At 34.0% G+C, this 11,331-nt stretch overlaps 1 long non-coding RNA gene across 1 annotated transcript; it reads left to right on the forward strand.

The window, feature by feature from the left end:
- Positions 1 to 2,785: 2,785 nt before the first annotated feature.
- LOC120163312 lies at positions 2,786 to 3,381 on the forward strand. Its single transcript, XR_005519643.1, has 2 exons — positions 2,786 to 2,940; positions 3,121 to 3,381. It is a non-coding gene; the product is annotated as an uncharacterized LOC120163312 (long non-coding RNA).
- Positions 3,382 to 11,331: the final 7,950 nt, after the last annotated feature.

Consider the following 11,331-nt stretch of genomic DNA (forward strand, 5'->3'; position numbering starts at 1 on the left):
TCTTCCCTAACAATTGCTTCAAATAATCGTCTGAGACCTCTAAAGAAAATTTGTCCCACAAATAAAATAAGTGTTCAAAGTAAGTATAAATTACTATTGAACTGTTATGGATTATCTATTATAATGAAATTATTACCTAGACAAAATCCAAAGCCTGATTTTTGTTACTATTTGACATTTCAAGCCAAGATTCATAATTGATCGGTAAAAGATTAGCATTACGTGGAACCATGCCTAAGTAACCAGATATAAGACGTGTTTCTGGGCTAATAGGTTGACCAGCATTGTTTCTTGCAACTTTCACTCGATGCCCAGGAGGAAGTTGGTATAATTCCTTCAACGTTGTACGTCCTCTAGTCTTGCATGTTCCACCGTTTTCAACTATATAAGAAATAATTAAATATAAGTTTTCAAAACGAACCAACAATTAAAGAAAGTGTCAAACACTACATTCAATTTCTAAAGCTTCTTCAACAGTAATAGGAACTTCCGAAGAGTCAACAGCAGTCGATTCCTCATTATTTGTTTGTTCCTCCTCTTGAGAAGCTCAAACAATCCGTAAATCACTTAATTTTCTCCTGTGCATGATATCTGTAATAAACAAACAACAATTTTAGTAAGAAAATGGATCAATTAATGGATATATTGAAGGACAACATGTTATAAATTATAATATTATAAATTAATAAATTAATATATAAAATCTTACTACATTATTATGTCATATCAATTATCATAAATATATTCATCCACGTCCTCCTGAACCCATTGAAATTGTGTAGTATTAGTGATAGTTTCATCTAAGTTTTGTTCTACAAAAGGTAAAGATTCTGATCTTATTTCAATGTCATCTCTACTTCCATCCCCGATGTCTATCAAGTCTTTGGGGTATTACGAACCACGACATACCAACTCTCATCCATTGGATCGTGACAGTAAAAAACTCGTTTGACTTGAGAAGAAAATACATGTCTCATCAATCAATTGTTGACCAGTGTGAATTAATCGAGAGAAATTCACCATTGTAAAACCGAATTCATCTCTTTTTATGCCTGGAGTACTATTTACATCAACCCAGTCACACCGAAACAACACAACCTTTCGTTTTCCATAATAATTCAATTCAATAATGTATGTAAGAATTCCATAATATTCTACATCTCCCTCCAAATGATGATTGTTCTTGACATTAGCATAACTTGTAGTTGAAGAAGTAACAACTATTCCACAATTTTGTGTCATCCTAAATCTTTTATGAGATTTCGTGTGGAACCTGAACCCATTAATGAGGAAAACATTATATCTTTTAACAATTCTATTCAGACTTTGAGAAAGCCATTTAACATCTTCACTAACTTCTCTCCACTCCAAACTTATTACAAGTGAAAGGTGAATTAATTAATATTTATGTCGATATATTAAAACAAGACTTATATATTATTTACAATTATGTGTAATGATTTAGTCAAATCAAATCATTTCCATTGTCACAACAAAAGTCAACAAAACTTTATATTAAACTCCAATATCAGCTCGAAACGAAAACAAATTGACAAAGTGAAATTAACTACTACATCTAGAGCTCGATCGATTTCATTTTTGGCTGTTGAAGATCATCATTTCATGTAAGTTAAATCAAAATTCCAAGATTATATGCGAACCTTTAATTTATGTAAACCTTTAAGTATGCTAACATAGGACTACTACGAACCTCCAAAGTATGAAGCGTATCTGGCAAACAACCAGAAGTGATGTCATGTTGATCACATGTTACTCTCATAACACATCCAACGTATGATCACGAACGACCATGTGTTGATATACATATTCTATTTTAATGACAAATTAGTCTAAATCATCACTTCCTAGGATATTCAATCAGTACCAATATCACAACAACCTCTTAATGAAACCTATCCAAGGTATTATAAATAGCCATGCAATAGAGAATAAGAGTACATACAAATCTCTTCAATCAAAAATCAAACTGACATGATCAGAACCACCATTCAAATTGACATCTACAGTTGTTGTCAACTTCAGCAGTCAACAATGCCGCAACAACATTGGGTTACTTTTAAAAGGTCAAAATATATGCATAACTGTGAGATCTTTGTGTTACAAGAGTTTGCAATTCATAGAACAATTACAGTATAAAATAGGAAAAATAGATTTGTATGCACGTTGAAGGTGTTTACTAAAGGAAAATATGAATACATTGTGATGAATTTTAACTTAAAATGATACATGTTTACTCTAAAAAGATTATACAATTAATAATAATTTTAGTTACAATTGATAATGTCTTAACAATAACTTTTTCGATTACAATTAGTTATGCGATTTATTTTTACATATATTTATATTCATTCATTTAATATTCGAAAATATTTTTATTTATCATTCATGGACATATTATAAAACATATTTACTAAAGTTCGTTGGACATCGATAAGTAAGAATTGTTATTTAAGTCAGTAGAAATAAAAAGAATTTACTTCAAAAGAAATCATATTGCAACAAGATATGTGTGAGAATAAGGTGATAATATACTAGAAAATGGACATGGGAACTTCCAGAAGGCATGTAAAATCATAGAGAGCCAAGGCAGTCAAATTCTTCCAGCCAAGAGAATGAACGATGCATTACAGACTGAAAAAAAAACAGATTGCAAAGCAATAAACTAACCTGCGTGCAAAGCAATAAACTAATTCCTTACTATCAAGGCAAGTATCTTGCAGCTCTTTTCTTGTATGAACCAGTTTCCTTTCCACAATAATCAGAAATGCAATCTCGCATTGACGCTGAAGTACGTTTCTGCAAGGCAGATTTCTGATTGGCAAAGGTGTCTTCTTAATCTTAATTTGTTTTAATTTTGTTATGCAGGTTGTAAAGCTTCTAAGAGAAGCATAACATCGTGTGAAAGCCCTGTTAAAGAAGGTATGTTCATGAAAACCCTCTTGTAATACGAGTATGCGTCCACCTTTGTGTATGTTAAATTTCTGAGAAGTTTTTCCATATGCACGTTGGAACTAAAGATCGATCATTCTATCAAAAAATGACATACCTATTGGCTGCCGATGCTTAGGAGTTCAATCAACACTTTGACATTTTTTTCAGCAAGAGAAGGCATTACACGAATTAGCAAATGCTCTTTTGGAGTACGAAACACTTAACGCAGAAGAAATAAAGCGCATTCTTCTGCCGTACCGAGAAGGACCTTTTCCCGAACAACAAGAAGCGCAGGAAGAGGGGGACCTGGTATTGGCCTAAACTATATAACTCAATATCCATAACCTGCGATCTAACTTGGTCGGAGGGGAAGCTCTGCACAGTGTATTTTAAGCAGCAAAGGTAATTTATTTTACATAATTTCTTGCATTTCTTTCCCCACTATAATCATAAGATGTGTTATGATTCAGCACTAACAATATAAGGAAGATTCAGCACAGAGGAATCAAATCATTTCAGAGTCAAAATAATGCCATAAAGGAAAAGTGAAGCCAATATGTATAGATACAATAGTCAGAAAGATGATTGTAACTGTGAGGCAGTAACCAAGCAGACACTATGCACTATTTTAGGGTACCAAAATTCTGTAACTTTAAGGGTCCAACACCCACTTTTCATTTCCTTGAAGCTTCCGAGGAATGGAATCAATGCAAAATACACATTTCCTTACGGAGGGCTTAAAAGAAATGGAATGAAGTCAAAGACATACCTGGTGGTTGGCCGGAAGAGTGCGACGACAATGCTTGCTTCTGATGGTGGTTGCGCTACGGTGGTTGAGTTGGATTAGGGATTGGAAATCAGTTTGAAAGAAAAAGAGAGATGAAATATCGAGATTAATTTGGGTGTTTTCAAACTATACATGTTGGTAACCAAAAACCAACGACAGCGGCGTGATGTTGCGGTTATGGTGATGGTTGCACGGTGGTGGCTTCACTGTGAAAATGGGAATGAAATAATTACGGATTTGGAACCCGGTGGGTTAAAAGGATTATACTATCACGGCATTTATTACAAAAGCGCCGCTAAAGTACATGACTATTGCGGCTTTTTTGTAATAAATGTCGCTAAGGTGCATGGCTATTGTGGTGTACAAACACGCTACCTTATAAGTTTCAATCGCGGCGTTTTTATTTAAAATTCTGCTAATGTCTTTGTTTTGTGGTGTTTTACCCGTAAACGCCGCATAAAACGCTGCTACATAATTGGTTCCCCTATTGTTTGGACAAATATCTGGAACAAGATCAAACCTGAAAACGCTCGTGCAGCATGAGATACGATTGGACATACATTGCAGATGCATATATCAGATCGAATGGTGATGCTCAAGCCATAAGAGCGGGGATCTCTATTGATCCAACAAATTAAAGTAGCTTTGCTTTGCGACGAGATCGTGATAGGCGTGGCGGTAAAGGTGACGACGGCGTCGAACAACTCCAATTAACAACAGATTTGTTGGGTCTTTACAAACGGCGGGGAGCAGAAAATGTTAGGAAAAATAAAAGGTGAGATCGGGCTGAAGGGTTAGGGAGATAAAAGTTTTAAAATTTGCGGCGTTTGTTCAAAAAATGCCACTATAGATGAACCTTATTATGACATTTGTATAAAAATGCCGCTAAAGTACAACTCACTTGCGACGTTTGTTGAAAAAAGGCCACTATAGATGAACCTTATTGCGACGTTTGTTGAAAAAATGCCACTATAGATGAACCCTATTACAACGTTTGTATAAAAAGGCCGCTACAGTACTACTCTGTCACGGTGTTTTTAAAAAAACGCTACTATGGATGAACCTATTGCAACGTTTGAATAAAAAAACGCCGCAAAAGTAGTACTATGTCGCAACATTTTGTATAAAAATACCACTAAAGTTACCATTTTGTTGTGTTTGGAATTTAAATGCCGCAATATGTTTGAAGTTAGTGGCGTTTACTCTCAAAATACCGATGTAGAACAGTTTTGTTGTAGTGAGTCAAGTATTAGTAAAGACTCAATCAACTTAAAGATTGTATTTTCCTGTAGTATAATGGAGGTCTTACTAAATATCTGAATCACCTAAAGATTATCTGATTCAATTATCACTCTTCTAAACTCAACTTCCGTACATACTGTAGACACCCGTTTTTGTCTGAGTCTACCAAAAATATTGTTATATTATTTGTATTATTATTAATCTATTATTATTATTATTATTATTAATGAACTAATTTACATTTTTGCAGGTCAAATATAGCCCAATAGTAAGAGCTCACAAACCAATGACCCAAGTCACAAACATACCCGAAGCTCATCAACCTAGCAGCCCACACAACTCAACCCAACCTAACCCAGCAAACCCGGATCCAGACCCGAGGCCCAGGACCCAAACCGACCCAGACCCGCTAGGGTTTCCCCTTCTCTGCCCCAGCGTCGCACCATCAAGACCATCTGATCTGGACCCATCCAATGGTCCAGATCAACGGTCATTTAGGGTATACAACCCTAAGCCTAGATGCTACCACCCACCATCGAGCCATTCCCCGATGCCTGACGCCGGCACAGACAGATCTACACCAAACAGTGATAGAAGCACTCATCAATCAGTCTATCAACAGTGGAAATCAGAGAAACAAAATAATAATAAGCATCACAAGATATCCCGATGGATATTTGGGGTGTCAATCAAGCAAGAGATAGAGTATTCATACCCTATCCCTCGGGAAAAAGAAAGAGGGAGGAGGGAACCATAAATCAAGGGGAAACCATTTCGGGAAAAAAATAAAGATGAGGGTTTTAGAGTGAAAACATGAGAGGGTAATTTGGGGTTTAAACCGAAAAGAGAAAAGAAAACAAAAAGAAAAAAGACGAGAAAGCCTCGAACAGAAAAAAAGAAAAAAAACAAACATATAGAGAAAAAACTGAGAACCATAACCAATGAGAGAGGGAGAGAACCCTTGCCTCGGTCGAACGTCGATGAAAGCCTACGGGTCGCCGGAGTTACATTTTTTTTGAAAGGTAAAGGTTTAGATCTAGGTCGTCATGGGGCTTTTTAGGTTAAACTAAGTGAGGTTTTGGTTTAAGGGAGATGGCAGGAGTCTTATGGTGGCTTTATCTCTCTCCGACCACTGTGCGCCGTCATGGGCACCATCGGTGGTGGCCGATTATCTCTTCTTCGACGAGAGAGTTGAGAAACTCTCTCTATTTCTCTCTTTTCTCACGGTTTAGGGAGGAAGCAAATGAGGGTTGGGTTAGTTTTAGGCCTTATTTTGGCCTTAAATATAATTCCCCAAATGATTTCATTCTGAGAGGACTTCGGTTTGTTTTCAGCGCATGATATAATAGCCGTTTAGGCCCCTCACATGTTGTAATGCTCCGTTTCAACCAGTTAATGAAATTATATTTATTTTATTTCGAGCATTATGGTTTCAATACTTTTATTTTAGTCATATCCTTACTTACTTTGTTATTTTTATTAGAGTTTGAATTTGGCCACCACATTTGTAAATATTTTATTTCTGTCACTGTTGGCATTTGGTTTAATTATAGTTCAGTCCTTTTATGTTTCTTTTTATTTCTTTTTAGTCTTTAATATTGTTAACGAGTTATTTACATTTATGGTTCCTATATTATTTAAAATTTGCAATTTGGGCTCTGGTTTATTTTATAATTAATGTTTAGCCCTTTTAGTTTTTGTTAATATCATTTTAGTCCTTTAAATTTCTATTTTTTTTATTTTAGTCCTTTAAATGTATGTATTTGCTATTTAGACCCTTAGTTTTTGTTTTTACTATTTAGCACTTTAAGTTTCTATTTTTACCATTTTATTCCTTTAAATTTATGTTTGTACCATTTTAGTCCTTAAAGTTTTGGTTTTTTCTAGTTTAGTCCTTTAAGTTTCTATTTTTGTTATTTTAGTCCTTTAACTTTCAGTTTTAGCTATTTTAGTCCTTTAGGTTTTTGTTTTTCCTATTTTGGCCCGTGTAATTATAAATACTTTATTTTTATCATTATATATTGGGTTGTAATATTCAATTATTTTTATTTCAATCCCCTGTGTATGTACATTTTATATGTTATGTATTCACTTGTATCACATATAGATAAATATGCTTATCGCTATTTATTGTAAATATTTTTATTTTGCATGTTTCCAACATTGTTGCTTTAATATTAGAAAAATGAAGAAATTTCAATGTGAGGGAAATCGGCGAAGATATCTTCCAACTAAAGGGAAGGTATCTTTTCGAGGATTTTTCGCATGAATGATTGTTTTATATTCAATATTTTTCTTTGTTCCACATTTAGTTATTTCGAGTATTTTTCACTGCTTTGCACTTTTATTTTTTTTATTTTATCTTGGCGAATTTTGTGAAATAATGTATTTTGTGAGGGGAATCTATGGGAAAGTCTCCTAACTGCAAAGGAAGTGATTTCCCGAAGATTGTTCACACTTTTTAAATAAATTCGAATGAATAATAGGATCGTAATATAAATATATTTTCAAGTTTGTAATTCCCAATATTTAAACAACATATAATCGTTTAGGTACCAAAATTTGGTCATTGTGGGGGTGCTAACCCTTCCCCACATGTAACCGACTCCCGAACTCTTAGAAACGAATATTTGGTAAAATGCATACCATTTTTTATCATTTAAGGTTTCCAACATACCTAACTTAATGGTTGGTGGCGACTCAAAAATCAAATTGTTTTCAAATCATATTCCATCGCCCGAACAAATTTTTTAAAGTCTAACGGACTCCCCCGGGGAGACGTTATGACAGCTTGGTGACTCCGCTGGGGACTTCGAGAGTCGGGCCATGAACGATTATATGTTGTTTTGTATTTGGGAATTTCAAACTTAAATTGTATTTAATTTACGATCTTTTTATTTATTGTGAGTTTCAAAATATTATACATATTTGTAAATAATTAATTTTTTATTTTAGTGATTTTCAGATTTGAACAGATTTTGGAAGGTGTGAGAGTGTTGTTTTTTTCGTTTCTTTAAAGGTTTGTGAGTTTCCCCACACACACAACACATGGATTTACATAACATAAGCTCACTTATGAGATTTGTCCTTTTAAGTTGAGGTGAAAGCTTAGCCTACGTGAGATAAATTATTTCTCCGTATGGGTTTTAGCTAGTAATCTTTGGGGTTCATATACCTTATGTCTACATGAGATAAATTGTTTCTCCGTATGGACATAACGAAATATATCCTGTCGAATTGAACTCGATCCGTATGAGCCTGTAATGGGCCATGATTGAGGGTTTGGCAGCCTAAGGAGGCACTAACAAGGACAATTCGGGTACCCTTTTCCTGTTAGAGATGAAACCATGCATATAGTGAACCGTAGAATGATCACCCTAGGTATAGTCATACCAAACTTCTGTCCATCAGTAGGTACCCAAATTAAGTGTAAACAAAGGAGGAGAGTTTTTGAACCTTTCATTTTGCTTTAAATTTTGTTGAACAAAAGCATGCGAACTAAATATCATTCGGTTAGGGTCATTTCATTGAAAATAATTATTTTGGGTATAAAGCATGTTTGGTTAGGATCACTATCTAATAAAAGCATGCTAGGGTAGATATCATGATTTGGTAGGTGTTATATTTATCTGTAGATAGAATCTTTTAACTCTATTGATTATCTTGTTGGTACTAATCCGTTTTTCTCTTTTGTTTGTGTTATTAACTTATTTTTTTTCTTTTGCGTGTATTTTTTTTCGTCCTTCTTTGCATTGCATTTCAAAGGATCATCACTTTTGTATTTGCATTTGCATATTCACATTATGCATGATCATCATAAATAAAAGAAATGTGTTAATTAACCGAGTAATCATCAGAGTAGAAGAGCCATCATTAAAATGGAAAAGAGTTTTCATAACAAGAAAGAACCCAATCCGGCAGTCTGAGCTTGATCTGAAAACACAAAGAGCAAAAAAGAGATAGTTTGCTTGAGGATTACGTATCACAAAACTGCATTAGAATGAAACTCTTTCTAAAAATGGTTACTTTTGGATATCGATACCTTTTGCATTGCATTTATTTAAACGTTTTCTTATGCATCATGCATAAAAACATAAAATTATTTCGTGGAGAATTTGATGATAATGGTCATGTTCATGTGACACTATATTGAGAATAAAAGAAAGATGTAAGCAAATTAAAGGAAGAATTTGAAATCAGTACGTTACCATATAGGAAGCTCCAAACATTCCGCTAAGAACTGTAAGGCACTGAAGCACAAGATCTAGAACCTGATGGATTCAGGGGCATGAACAATTGATGAAGGATGAGGACATTGCATCTACCATTTGCATTGAGAGCATTGTTTTGTTTGAACTCATTTTTGTTCTATCTTTAATATTTTCTTAAACATTTTTAAATCTTTTAATGATTGAACTTATGTTACCTTCTAAGGTTGAATAATTGAACGAGTTTTAATCTTTAGTTCTTTGAATATCAAATGAATTATGGATTTTTGACATATAGCAAGATTAAACCTTTCTTATACCATCCAAACCAAAATAAAATCTCTCAATTTTTTACCGGAATAAATTCATGGTCACTACCAAAAAACCAAAATTTGACATTACCTTTCCTTGAGACTCTGAAACATTGCTTTTATCTTTTTGAGACAAAAGTCATATACTTACCTTTCTTTGAGCCAATAAAGTCACATCATAGTCTTCTTAGACGCAAATCCGATATTTTTCTACCAATAAAACTTGTAGACATTGAGTACAAGATGTTCACTTGAACATGACACTTCTTACAAGAAAACAATGTGGGACATCTCGAAGCAATTTTTTGAAGTTAAGCTTGTGCAATTGCGATATGCTGAGAGCAAGGAGCAGAAAAAGGAAATTATTTCAAAATAAATTATGTCATGCATTAATTACATTATTTTCATGTGTATAAAAATTATTCCTGAAAATCTACCCCCTGAGGATCCCTCTTTTGTAAGGACTTCTGTGTATGAAATGATGAACGCCATTATTTCATTATCCTTTCACAAAAGTAGAAAATATATCCCTAGTTTTTCTTCTGATTCAACCCTAACCAATGACCATCCTCCACATTGGGGGAAAGATAGAGGAAATCTACTCGCGTGCGTGAAGGCATTGATTCAGATAAGATATTGAAAGGTGAACCAAATACAGAGTGCAAAGATCAAATCAAAGCAGAGAGAAGAGCAAAGAAAAAGAAACAAAGAAAACAAAGAAACAAAGAGAAAAAAAAGCAAAGAAAAAATCAATGAAAAAAGAACAAAAGAAAAAGCAAAGAAAAAGAAGACAAGAAGAACACGCAAAGAGGCCCTCAACTCAAATGACGCATCGAGTTTTAAACCATGAGATTGATCAAGCACAATCATTCCATAATCACTTCACTCGAATATCATAGAACATCAAGAGAATGACACAAATACAAGGTTGAAGGCATCAAAATGAATTGATTATTGGTTCAATCACCCTTAAACACTTGTTAGGGCCTTTTATCCCTTTCTTCAAAATCGTGAACCATGGCCTACATTACGTGCCTTAAAAGTCCCTTCTAATCATACATTGATTTCTAAACAGAAGATAATATCTTAAGATTTCATCCCGCCCATCAGGATTAATCTTTTATTTATAAAAAGGTTTTCTAAAATCTTTAATGGTTGATAGAGAAAAATAACAAAGGGGGGTTCAAGACGTAAATTCTGAATAGCATCTTGAAACCAAAGGAGGATTCGATTTGAAAAGCTGAAAAGGCGGCTTGAATATGAAGACGGTGCAACTATTGCATAGAAGGCGATCACACAAATCCCTTGATCAGGCATCGTACAACCTGAATAAGATTATGAGAGTTGAGAGTCGGAGAACACTTCCAATAAATGAGTACAAAATCCACTTCATCAGATCAGTGAACAACAAATAAATGAGAACATCATACCTTTGACCAAACATAATAACTAAAGACTTTTTTATCCTTTTCCTTACTTAACCATTCCTCAAATATAGCATTGATCTTGACACTTGTCAAATAGCTATAATTTATTAAAGGATTAATAGTGTAATTAATTCTATGATATCCAAAGAACTCTTGTTTTATGATTTGTCAATTGTGAAACCTCGAAAGGGGTAATATTTTCAAATCTTGATTAAACATTTTTTAAAACCTTTTTTAATTGATATTTTCATATTTTTGAAAATAAAAGAAGAAGAAAAACATTTTTCAAACAAGAAAAACTCTCTAGAGTGGATCTTGTCAGTTGACATGTGGCTCTCAGACACCAAGCTCACGCTTAGAATCAGTGTTGAAGCAAGAAACGATGAATGATGGGACATGTAACA

The sequence above is a fragment of the Hibiscus syriacus genome, unplaced genomic scaffold (genome assembly GCF_006381635.1).
Source record: "Hibiscus syriacus cultivar Baekdansim isolate YM2019G1 unplaced genomic scaffold, ASM638163v2 tig00111440_pilon, whole genome shotgun sequence".
Lineage (NCBI taxonomy): Eukaryota > Viridiplantae > Streptophyta > Magnoliopsida > Malvales > Malvaceae > Hibiscus > Hibiscus syriacus.